The 13165-nt window shown below is 37.5% G+C and overlaps 1 protein-coding gene and 1 non-coding gene across 3 annotated transcripts in view; both read left to right on the top strand.

Annotated features, from left to right (window-relative positions):
- The window catches only part of NPAS3 (neuronal PAS domain protein 3), a 1017265-nt gene that overhangs the window by 180378 nt on the left and 823722 nt on the right, over positions 1-13165 (top strand). The window lies entirely within an intron of this gene.
- TRNAN-GUU (transfer RNA asparagine (anticodon GUU)) lies at positions 12965-13038 on the top strand. Its single transcript has one exon. It is a non-coding gene; the product is annotated as a tRNA-Asn (tRNA).

Here is a 13165-nt window from a genome sequence, read left to right as displayed (position 1 = left end):
AGATTTACCAACAGTCTCCTAGGAGTAGAAAGCATATTGTCTCTTGGCATATTTTACAAACATGCTTTCCCCACACTCCCAGTACAAGGTTATTACACTTTCTCTTCTGTGACACTCAGGAAGGCTGTAGATACTTACACAGGATTGGATATGTCATTATATGTTAAAAGATGATGTGTATTTTTCTTCAGCTTAATGGGCATTGGAGGCCTTATTTACTTGGCTTTATGGGTTAAGGAACATCTTGATTAAGCAATTACAAAGAAATAATGTTTCCATATGTATATGTACAAGAAAATTCATATATGCTGTGTATTGATTTACCGTGATGGTCCTTTTCTTTGCATTCTTCTAATAATTTAAAACTTAACAAATAAAATTTTAAAATTTTATTTATGTAAGTATAAGAGTATTTGTTTTACCATAGCACAGTAACAAGGAAAATATTTTTTGGTGACTTCTAATACAGTATTCTTTCCATTGCATTATGGTACCTTTTCCTTCTAAAGACTACAGTCTTGATCCACAACTTACCATTATTTAGGTGCTGCTTCTTAGTTATTACAGTAAATCTTTCTGGAACTAATGTCTTATTTGTTAACATCAGGCAGTAAATACAGTGATACTTCTTATTTTTCATGCACTATTGTCTCTTTTACTATATTCTGAGATTCCTAAAACTACAGGTCATGTTTTCTTGATTGATTTTCATAATTTTCCTCATGATGTTTTCAAGTGAGCATATTACCTGCTTAAAAGTTTTATTTTTTGCTCGTCTTTTTTCTCTGCTTAACTGGTCCGGTTTACTTTTCTTTCTTTTATTTCCTGTAAACAATCTCTTTTGTTTTGATAACATACAACTCACATCCTGTTGTGTCTACCATCCTTTGCTTTCTTATTAAATCTATATATCTACTTCTCTTTCTACCTTTTCATTTATTAGTAATTAGTCATCACTGATCATGTTTCTTTGTTCTTGGCATGGCTACCTTCCTTTTGCTATCTATTACTTTGTAATTCATTTATTGCTTGCTTAGGATTTCTGTCAGTGTACAAACCTTCCCAATTGCAACACAGCCATCTTATTTCTCTGGGTACCTAAATGACATAAACTAGTCTGATTGCTGAGGTAGAAGTTTCTGTTCTCATTCTATATGATATGGAGATTTCTGGGACATTGGGTCTTGATGGTGTTAGGGGTGCCTTGCAGGCACAGCTAAGGTAATATGATCTAGCATGGTTTCCATAGGACCAGACCATAAATAGGCTTTATTGTTCCTAATGACTAAGTTTATCCCATTGCCCTATGTTACCATGATGGCTGCTTATAATAAGGTAGGTGCTGTGGGGACTCCTAGTCTCCATAAGGATAGCCATCTACTTAGGATGTTTGTTACTGAGTAAGGATTTCACTAGGTTGGGATTTCAGTGAAGAAACAAGTGGGAGAGTTTAACAGATCAGTAATTTCTTAAGATGAAGAATGAAAACAAGTAAATGCTGCCAAGTACAGTTCCTTAAAATCTGAAATACAGATTCATAAATGCTTTTACCACTTTATACCAATTATCCTCTTTTCTGATCTGATCTGAAATGAATTCCAGTATTTGACATTGAAAGACTTGTCATTTTCTTCCAAACCTTTTTTAAAATGAAATATTACCTTCCCATCTCCTCCTATCTTACAGTATAACCTCTTCTATTAATATGACCTCGTGAATATGGGCACTCACCTGGGGTTATTTTAAGAGTTAGAGAAGTTGCAGAGGAGGTTTTCACTTCTTTTAATTGGCTAGTCTCCCATGCATTGCACAATGATCCCAGCATTACCTGAAAATAGAGCCCCAGGGATAGGGCCAGGGCCTCAGTTTTAGTTGTCCCCTGATGGTCGTACTGCAACTGGATCTAGGTCCACGCTGTGCACAAAGCCCAAGTATTTTCAATTTAAATTTCAATAAGAGTGGCAAAAATATTCAACATGCATGAGAGCATGGATAAAATGGTTATTACATGTAGTCCCCTTCCATTAAAAAAATAGTTTTTTTAAATTAGAAACTTGAAGCCTAACTTTTCTCCAGAGTTGAGTTAAGCCAAACTTAATATATTGTGTTAATTTGATGTGGGATATTTGTTTTGTGATGATGTGATTATTAAAAAGCAGGGAACAAAAAAGATAATGACTTCCCTGCAAGTGGTTGCATTCATGTTAGAAAGTAGTAAATACCTCACTTCACTGCAGTGCAATTTTTTAAATAGATTTTTGTTTATCCAAATAGTTAACTGGCAATTCATTCATATTTGGTGAACTGTTTTGAAGCAGGCTTGTTAAATAATTTTTTTTATAAGACAGATTTAGAAGAAAGCAGGAATATATTGTTAATGCTAGTAATGGTTGGGAGAAAGATGTACTTTTAATGAAGCAACTTTTGAACAATTGTGCACACATAAATATACTCTTCAATCAAAGGAATAAGGAAATCTCATTGAAAGGAGAGTAGAGTTCTGGAACTCTTGTGTTTTAAAGTGTGGTTTTAATGAAAATAGCACATCAACATATATTTTTCTTGAACGTAAGAATACATTGTAATAAATCCCTAATGTACTCACAAACCAAAATAAGGAATGTGTTTATATTCATAGTTGTCTTCATATTTCAATGAAGCTTATGATGATCTTAGTAAGTGCCTCACTGCTCTGGAGCCTACTATGTTTAGGAGCAGTAAACATCGCTGCAATTTATGGAGGTCTGGAATGTAGCTCCCAGTAAAATAAGGATTTGAACCAGAAAAGAGCAATACAATTTAACAAACACCCCAAAGCTTACAAAGCTAGTCAAGTCTCCTTTTAAATCACACTTTTGGGGAAAAAAAAATTTATTTTTATTTCTCATTATAACTTAAAACAGTTACTAAATATTTTCTATTTTCATAGCAATAAACAATAAACAATGAATTAAAAAAAAAAAACAAAAGCATTGTCAAATCGATTCTGACTCATAGCGACCCTGTAGGAGAGTAGAACTGCCTCACAGGGTTTCCAAGGGTATGAGTCTTTATGAAAACAGACTGCCGCATCTTTCTCCTGCCACATCTTTCTCCCACGAAGCGACTAGTGGGTTCCAACTGCCATCTCTTCAGTTAGCAGTTGAGTGCTTAACCACCGCACCACCAGGGCTCCTTAAATAATGAGTAAAAGGCAAAAATTTAAAACAGTGCAATCAATTTTTGAAATTATTCACATACTCTAAGATCTTTCTTCGTTTGCGTTTTATATTGTATTTTTATGCAAATAACACGTGCCTTTTTGTAAGTGCTGCTATGCCAATCTTTTTTATATGTTGCTGTAAAAAACATGAAAATACCTCGAGGGGGGGAACGTGGTTGACAAACGTAGAAGGTATGAGCTATTTGTGCAAAAATACAATATATGGTAAAAGCAATATTTTAACAATTAAGAATCTCAGTTTAAAATTCCTGACTTTCCTGTACATTACTGGCCACACCTTTTATCTTGCTCAATTGGATGATGAGAGAATATTAATAGATATGATTATTAGCTTCCAGTGAAATTAGGACTGTATAAATTCATTGTAACAACTTATTATATACTACTCTAAAGCCTCCAAACTTGATTTTTACTTTAAATTGTTTTTTTCCCAAGTTACCGTGTGTGTATCTTGTTTCTATCATTCAAGAGATGGCTTTTCTGAAAGCTTTTAAATCTGGATATGGTTCTTAGAATGTGCGGTTGTTAACATGGATTTTAAAAATGACGACTATATAGAATTGTGGAATTACCATTTTTTTATTTCAAACTGGCAGAAAAGTAGTTAATGTGAGTATTGGGGCATTAAACAAGTGACAGCAGAATTCCAGATGCCCAGCACAGTGACATTTGAAATATTGTTAGTTGGACTTTAAAGTCCTCAAGTTTTAAATCACTATTGAAGTTGGAGGTTGTGCAGTATGTTCCTTACCTTTAGTGGCTGAAAGGTAGGGAAGCAGTGTATGCATGGTCTGAGTTTTTGTGGACGCGATCTGCATTTAATCTGGGGAAATTAATTCCCTAAGCTGCTGGCAGGCAGCATGTACTTGTTAATTATTCAGGTGGATGACAAATGCAGAGCAGAGGTTCTCGCAAAGACAAAGTTTGTATGATGCATGTTTGGTAACTGATAGGCCTGACATTCTGTGGCGTCTTATTCAGTGCTAATCCTAATAAGCTGCCTGGTGAGATGAACACCTTTCTTCCTGTCCTCTGCAGAGAAATCAGAGATCTGAAAGAACTTCGTTATGGCAATAAATCCTATACTTCATGGTATTCTTGGTGAAAAGGTATCTTGTCCAGATGAATAACAACAGAAAGTCAGGATGCTGGTGTGATATTGTGTCCTAAAGCAAATAAAGCTTTACAGTAAGACATGGCTAATGTCTGTGTTCTGTTGTGAAAGTGATTCTAGGCCTGTGAATCTAATACATAAAGTATAGACTTTCAAATTCAGTCAGTAGCATATCATTGGCAGTGCTATGGTTTGTTCTGAGCTTCAATGATGGGGAAACATTCTTTTCCCCCCTTCTGATCTAATACAGTTAGGTTTAGGAAGCTTTTCATACATCCCTATGCCAGTGTGTTTTATTACAAGGGACAGATTTCTCATGGAAATTTCTGACATTTGTTTTTAAACTGTTGGACCTGCCCTCTCAAAACCTGCCATCTTTCTGCCTTTGCTAAGTAAGCTATGCAAATAATTGATTAACTCTGCTAAAAAGTACTGCTTGGTCAATTCTTAGATCTTACTTATGACTGTATTTAAATATTCCCATTTACTTTCCCTTTCCTTAAATGTTCAGACTTGATTGATGTGATACCCAAACCATAATTTATCTAAGCAAATTCACTTAAAAAAACTTAAGCTAGTTTTTATGCACTAGAGAGGCAGGCACTGTGTTTGGTGAGACGAGTTTAGCACTTGGGTGGTGCGAACAGTTAATGCACTTGGCTGCTAACCCAAAAGTTGGAGATTCGAGTCCCAGAGGTGCCTTGGAAGAAAGGCCTGGCGATCTACTTCTATAAAATCAACCATTGAAAACCCTATGGAGCCAAGTTCTACTCTGACACACATGAGGTCACCATGAGTTGGAATCAACTCCACGGCAACCAGTTATGAATCAAGATCCTAGGCTTCTAGCTCAGGTCTTGTCATTAATCAAAGTGTGACCTTGGGCAAGTTACTTAGTCTCCCTGGGCCTCAGTTTCCTCATATGGAAAATGAATGAGTTGAGCTAAATACACAGTCCTATATTTCTATGATTAAGTTACTCTCTTCTGGTTGTTTCGGCATTGTGAGCTCATTGCCATAGTCTGAAAATTTGGAAACACATGTACTAATTCCTGTTGGGTATGTATCTAGATGTGTAATTGCTGAGTTATAGGGCATGTATATGTTTATCTTTTGTAGATATTGCTAGTACTCTAGTTAGTCGTTCCAAGTTACACACCCACCAGCAGTAGAGAATTTCAGTTGCTCTTTATCTTTGCTGTCATTTGTTTTCTTTCATTTTTAACCCTTCTGGTGGGTATGTAGAGGTATTGCACTGTGGTTTTAATTTGTAATTTTCCTGATGACTGATGATGTTGAATGGAGCCCTGGTTGCACAGTGGTTAGGTGTTCGGCTGCTATCCAAAAGGTTGGCAGTTCAGATCCACCAGCCACTCCTGGAAACCCTATGGGGCAGTTCTACTCTGTCCTATAAGGTTGCTGTGGGTTGGAATCGACTTGTTTATTTATTTATTGATGTTGAACACCTTTTCAGATGTTTATTGACCATTTAGTATCAGCTTTTGTAAAACACTTATTCAAGTGTTTGCCTATTTTGTTTTCTATTGGATTATCTACCTTCTTTTCACCAATTTGTAGGAGTTCTTATATATTTCAGATACAAATCTCTTTGTACTTGATGTATGCAAATATCATCTTCCCCTGTGTAGCTTTCCTCTTTTTCAAATGTCTGTATATGAACAGAAATTATTAACTGTAATAAATTTGATTGGGCTGCTAACCAGAAGGTCAGCAGTTTGAATCCACCAGGCGCTCTTTGGAAACCCTATGGGGCAGTTCTGCTCTTTCCTATAGGGTCGCTATAAGTCAGAATCGACTTGACAGCAGTGTTTTTTTAAAGCCTTTTAAAATTCTGATGAAAGCAATGGGCATCTTAACATTACCACCTTTGCATATTTTGCATACTTGTAAAATTCTGCATATCATTTCAAGAGACTCTTAAGACTGGGGGATCCCTTCCATAGACCCTGTGAAACTTAGGTTGAGAACCTTTTCTTTAAAATTATACATTATATATAATAAAGGAAAAATATAGTCTGAATGTAAAGAAATGGCACTGGGAAATGGTGATCTTTAAGAGTTTGAACATGCTTTAGGTAAAACAAATTCTTTTCTAAAAAGGAATTACTTGAAGTTAAATGATAATTAAATAGTACTTATAATTAGCTCAAGAGATACACTTTAAGAGAAGCAACTACAATATAAGAATCCATAAAGGTATATAAGATGTTCAGAATTAAACCCATTGAATAGCTGGGAATCTATTGTAGGGAAGAAACAAAATGGGAGGAATTGATATTTAGAAATTATGTACCTCTGCATGTACCTACCTGAAGTATCTATGAATAACCAGTCTTACACGGTTTTAATAAATGTGAAGGAAAAAAAAAAAAAAAAAAGCCCTGGTAGGCGAGCAGTGGCTATACCTTTACCTGGTATATGCTCTCAGTTTCTTGTGTTTGTAACTACTGGATCCCAAACTGGGCGAAAAAAAAAGAGAGAGACAGAGAAATACTCCACTAAGGAGAGGGTTGGATTTCTAAAATCTAAGTTTTTCACTATTCTGTTGCTTTTATAGAAAAATAATGAATCAGTTTTAGGAATTGACTGGACAGCAACAGGTTATACTGTTAAGGATCTCTGAATGTTTTGAGGCAAGTATATGTAGCTTCCACAAATTACAGAATCATCCTAAGTCACTTCTTTGTCCCTATGAAGTGCTTGGTGTGGTCAGTGCTGCAAGAATGCTTGTTGTAAGTGGCTCTTTTCTCTGGATTAAGAAGGGGGTAATTTTATTTACAAGTGACCTCCACCTAGCTCCTTCCTCATTAGGTGATTTTAATCATTCTAAATTGTGTTCAGTAACAGGAAAGCGGGTTTTCCTATGCCGAAAAGGAAATTCATTTTCCCTGGAATTTAAAATACTAAGTTCCAGGAGCGAGAGGCTTTTCCCTGACCCATTAATTAACTGTGCCACTCTTTTTGAAAAATTTCAGTCATAATAATTTTACTTTTAAGACTTAATCTCACCGAGGGGGGGAAGCATTCTAAGTTATGTCAGTAACTTATATCGACAGCCATTTCTTAAGGTTCTCGATACATATTAGTATCATCTATTACTTTATTTGTAGTAGAAACACCTACTTAGGCTAGTAGTTGAGCGCTTAACTGCTGTGCCACCCAGGGACTTCTAATGATACCTCCCAAATATAGCTACACTTATACTGCAAGAGGTAAGATAGAATTTTTGGTAAACTGTTACCGATCTTTCTCATTCAATATTAACTAAGAAACAAAGATAAAACCAAGAAAACCAAAACTTTTGCCATCGAGCCGATTCTGACTCATGGCGATCTTATAGGACAAAGTAGAACTGCCTCTTAGGGTTTCCAAGGAGCAGCATAGTATTATTTAATTGGAGAATTTTATATAGGGAAAAACTTCACTAATATGAATCATCTGGAAGATATGTCAGTCAGTTTGAGTTAGTGAAAGTTCTGGAACACATATTACTTTTAGTGCATATTGTCTCCTGATCTAAGTCGTTCAGTGTAAGCGTTTGGTTAATAAATATGGGAATGATTTTTAATTACACTAGAATACTAGCCTGAAAATTCTGGCCTCTAGTTACATTGTTATTTTCGCTGTGACTATAAATGGGTGCTTCGAAAGCAGTGGAAAATATTCTGTATGAAGGTAAATGTTTACCTTGGAATATATTTTTTCGCATTATTAGATAATGTGAAGCTGAACTTCAATGACCCTGAATTATCAATTATTCTGATTTACTGAATTCTTTTTTACTACATTTGAAAAGGAGCCCTGGTGACACAGTGGTTAAAGCGCCCAGTTGCTAACCAAAAGGCTGGTGGTGTGAACCCACCAGCTGCTCCATGGGTGAAAGATGTGGCAGTCTGCTTCCATAAAGATTTACAGCCTTGGAAACCCTATAGGGCAATTATATTCTGTCCTATAGGGTCGCACTATGAGTTGGAATTGACTGGACAGCAGTGGGTTTGGTTTTGGTTTTGGTTTATTATATTTGAAAGGTCATTAGTAAGGTAATAAATTGTAATGCAGTGTTCCTAGTAAGGGAGTATTCAGAATCATGTGACTAGTTCTTTCTGAAATAACTAGACTCTAGATCGATTTTTGGAACCCTGGTGGCATAGTGATTAAGAGCTTGGCTGTTAAACCAAAAGGTTGGCAGTTCGAATCCACCAGCTGCCCCTTGGAAACCCTATGGGGCAGTTCTCCTCTGTCGTATACAGTCACTATGAGTCGGTATCAACTTCACAGCAATGAGTTTGGTTTTTTTTTTTTCTGTTTTGATCGATTTTATACATATGCCATCACCACGCATATATACACATGTGCACGCACACACACACACACACACATACATGCACATATGAATGCACACATATCAGTATCTAACAATTGAGTATTTCTACTTGTTTACCAGTTGGAGCATTTCCTTTGTAGTCTTTCTCTCATTTAAAAGATTTCTTTAATAAACAAAAAATTAGGCTTATTTTTTACTGCGATGGTTAGCAGGTTATTACTAAGAAAGAGAAGCTACAAATTCTTAAAAAAGTATAATTTAGAAGAAAGAACACAGATGTATTTTAAACAAAGAATATGTTCAGAGGGCAACATATGAACAATAACTTGAAATAGTAAAACCTTATTAGAAAAGTGTGGCAAAAAGAGTTTGCTGATAGTACACGTCAACTGAAAAGTATTTTTAAAGATTTTTTTTATTGTATCTTTACACCTGGATCTACTGTTAGAAATAATATTTCTGAAGTAATTTCCTTCTGGTTGTTGTTGCTGTGTGATTCGGACTCATGTCAAGTCTATAGGACAGAGTAGGGTTTCCTAGGCCGTAATCTATATGGGAGCAGATTGCCAGGTTTTTTCTCCTTTGGCGCAGCTAGTAGGTTCCCACTGCCTACCTTTCAGTTCACAGCAGCCTATCACTTAACCCTTTCTCCACCAGTGCCCTTTAGTTGCCTCCTTAGAGTAAGATGAATGATGCACTGGTCAGGTGCAGAAAGCATGTTGCCGGTTGAGCCTGTTGACCCTTTTAGTGGAAAAAGTATCTCAAATTAAAGTCCAAGTTACATTATGGAGTCTGAGCCAACAACACTCACATTATTACATGAGTATGGCACTGCCTCAACTCTCTCTGTTGAGCCTTAGCCATACTCAACATCCTGGCATAAATAAATGTCCAACAACCATGAACAACCACTGACCACCACAAATTCAACTCTTTAGCTTCCCCCTCAAACCTGTTTTTTTCCCTGTTTTCTATTTCAGTATATAGTATCACTTTTCTTCTAGTTCGACAGTTCATAAACTGAGACATCATTCTTGATCCCCAGCTCCTGGGTACTCCATTCTCTCTCATACTCACGTTCAGTGAGGCACTACATTCTAATGATGATGTTGTTGCCATTGAAGTGACTCCATATGTGCAGACTAGAACTACTCCATAGGGTTTTCAAGGCTGTGACCTTTTGGAAGCAGATTACCAGGCCTGTCTTCCCAGGTGCCTCTGGGTGTGTTTGAACCACCAACCTTTTGGCTTGTAGTTGAGCGCTTAACCGTTGCACCACCCAGGGACTCCTAATGATACTACCTTCTAAATATAGCTCTCAAATCTATGCAGATTTTTGTTCTCACTGCCATAACCCAGCTCAGGTCATCAACATCTCTTGCCTGAATCAACCTCTTAATTGTTTTCTTTCCTCTAGTCTTGTCCCCTCCAGTCATTCTCCATATGGTCATCTGCTGTTAGGGCCTTATTGTAAATGTATTTGTGAAGTTACTTTCCATTGTGACAATAAGCACAAACTAGGTAGGAATAAAACATAGTGCACAAGGAAGGATCAATTTTGGAGTGGTGAATGAGGGAAGAAGGGAGAGGGCTGGGAGAAACCTCTTTGCCATTAGAACTGGATACAATGGTGGTTAAGCATTCAATTTAGGAACATCTGGGTTCAAATCATGGCTCTGCCATTTGTTAGCCAATTGTTAATTGTGTGCCTTGCTTAACCTTTTGAACCTTGGCTTCTTCATCTGTAACACAAAAATAACAGTGCTTATTTATAGGGCAGTCCAAGCCTAAACCTGTTGCCGTTGAGTCAATTCCGACTCATAACGACCCTATAGGACAGAGTAGAACTGTCCCATAAGGTTTCCAAGGAGTGGCTGGTGGATTTGAACTGCTGACCTTCTGGTTAGCAGCCGAGCTCTTAACTACTATGCCACCAGGGCTCCAGAGAGGATTAAATGAATAACCATGTAAAATACCTGGCACATACCAAGTGCCCAATAAATGGTAGCTGGTATTATTTTTATTGGAGTACCATCTAGGAAGACAGAGTTAACATCATGAGACTCTTGACTAGCTAAATAGGAGGGACACATACATACAATGAAGCTACTGCTGCCATCACAGCTGGGAGTGGGAATGGGAAGAAGAGGGGAAGGAAGACACTGGCTGTGGAGGTGGGACAGAACTCGTGCACCTGAGAGTTTCCCTTAAGACAGGTCCTGATTCAAACCAAAACAGAAAAGTCACTTCAATTATATGCATGTTTCTGATCTCCCCTTCCCTCAATCTGGGTTTCTAGATAACTGCTTACCTTCTCCACTTTGTGAGTGTGCGTGTGTAAACATAGGCTATTTCTATGTAATAAATTATCTTTCAGTTTAGAAATCTGTAGCCATTTATTAAGTACCTCTTTTATTTAATTATTTGCAAATGGGCATGTTTTTCTTCTAAACAAGATCATGGTGGTAGTGATAGATACATGAGGAATTTAAGCTAGAAGAAAATTATTAGTACCAAAACCTGGTGAAGAATGTGTTCTGTGTATGAAAATTGTGGTAACATTGGAAATATGGTGCTTGTGACTACTGCATGCCCCATATCAGCAGTCCTGAAAATCAAGCACCAGTGACAAATAGAACCCTTCCATCCATGCCTTTGGCCTAGATCACTCTCAGGGAAGAAAACCAGCATTTGTTGTAGCAACTCAGTTGACCTAGGAAATAAGCCCCCGTTTCCCATATATATTGACTGCCCATAGGTCAGTGGAGCTGCTGTGTCTTCTACTTTCTCAGGAGCTTTCACAGTCTGGAACCCACTCTGCTTGTCCTCTTCTTGCCTATATGAAGATCTCACCTGAGCCATTGAATGTGAGAGCTCTGCCACTTCACCATGCAAACGTGCTATCAGCCTTTAATACTGCACTGTTTGATATACTATCCTGGCACCCAGTTGACTTGAGTGATGTTATTGACCAGTTGAATTTATTCTATGTGTTTAAACTTTCACAAGCTTTGTTGTCCTTGGGGTTAAAAGGTGCTAAATACCATTTATAGTGATGATCATTTATAGAGAAATGGTGTCCTTGAAGATGGTGTCCTTGAAGATGTTGCCAAAGAGTGATTTGGCAAGATTTATTTGCACTGTGAGATTTTGATTACCTTAGCTTTAGACTTTAAAGTTTATTTTGAGGCTGGCCTTACTCAAAGTCATGGAGGAACAGAGCTTTGGCTATGTTGAGAGTAACTGGGTAAGTGAAGAAGGGAGTTGGAGTAACATCATCTAGAAATTAGCTCTAGCATCCATGGGTAGAAACTTAAGAATCCTTTTGTCCGGAAACTCTTTTGTATTGAGCAGGCAGGAATTAGAATGATGGTAATATTTCCATTTCCTTTAAGTAAGAGCTTGTTCCTTGGAAGGAAGTTCCTGTGTAGTACAAATGGTTAATGCACTTGGCTACTAACCAAAAGGTTGGAGGTTGAAGTCTACCCAGAGATGCCTCAGAGGAAAGGCCTGGCAATCTACTTCCAAAAATTCAGCAATTGAAAACTCTGTGGAGCACAGTTCTACTCTGGCATACATGAGGTTGCCATGAGTCAGAATTGACTCAATGGCAACTGGTTTGGCTCTGTGGAAGGCCTAGGTAACACATTTTTAGCTCAGTGAGAGAAGAGGTACAGCAGGGTCGGTACTGTGCAAGGAGATCCTGAGTGGCAGAAAGGAGGTGAGAGGGTAAACTGTTAAAGAAAAAAGGGGGGAGAAAAACCTTGCCAAAATTTACATGTGGTGTTGAGTAGATGAGCTTGTGTTCACCCCTAAATCCTTAGGAAATCTGTCTTCAACAAGGAACACAAAAGAAGAGCGGCAAAACTACAGAACAGTGTAAAGTAGCTAATGAATATCAGCTACATTGCAGATGAACTATAATGTGTGGACCATTGCATCTTAGTGGATGGTGAGTTCATTTCTGTAAATATCAGAAGGACCTTGTTGTAACACTTATAACAAGGTCCTTGAACATCAAGTAGAATTGAGCATTATGGTATGGCTTTAGTATCATTCTAAAAATTTATTGAAGTATTGTAGTGATTTTTCAAAGTCTTGTTTTGTTTTGCTTCCATGCTCCTTCTACTTCAGAGGGACGATTCCATTTCAGTTCATATGCAGAGAAGACCATAAGTTGCTGTATTTGTGATTAATCTTACTTGAGGGTTCTTCTTCATCCACACTGTAGTGAGTTGTAGAAATTTTATGTGCAGTGAACTTGTTAAAAAGAAACCACAACGTCTCCGAGGCGCAATCGGTTAGCGCATTCGGCTGTTAACCAAAACGTTGGTGGTTCGAGCCCACCCAGGGACGGTATGCTTACCAAATGAGACTAACGAGGTACAGGAGTCCAGTGACAAGGGCCAGAAAGCAGAAGAGGACAAGGAAGCTGGTGATAGGGAACCCAAGGCTGAGTAAGGATATTGTTGATGTGTTGTGA

The sequence above is a fragment of the Trichechus manatus genome, unplaced genomic scaffold (assembly GCF_000243295.1).
Source record: "Trichechus manatus latirostris isolate Lorelei unplaced genomic scaffold, TriManLat1.0 scaffold00043, whole genome shotgun sequence".
In the NCBI taxonomy this organism is placed as follows: domain Eukaryota; kingdom Metazoa; phylum Chordata; class Mammalia; order Sirenia; family Trichechidae; genus Trichechus; species Trichechus manatus.
Note: the sequence above shows the minus strand (reverse complement) of the source record. Positions and strands in the feature narration are given on the sequence as shown.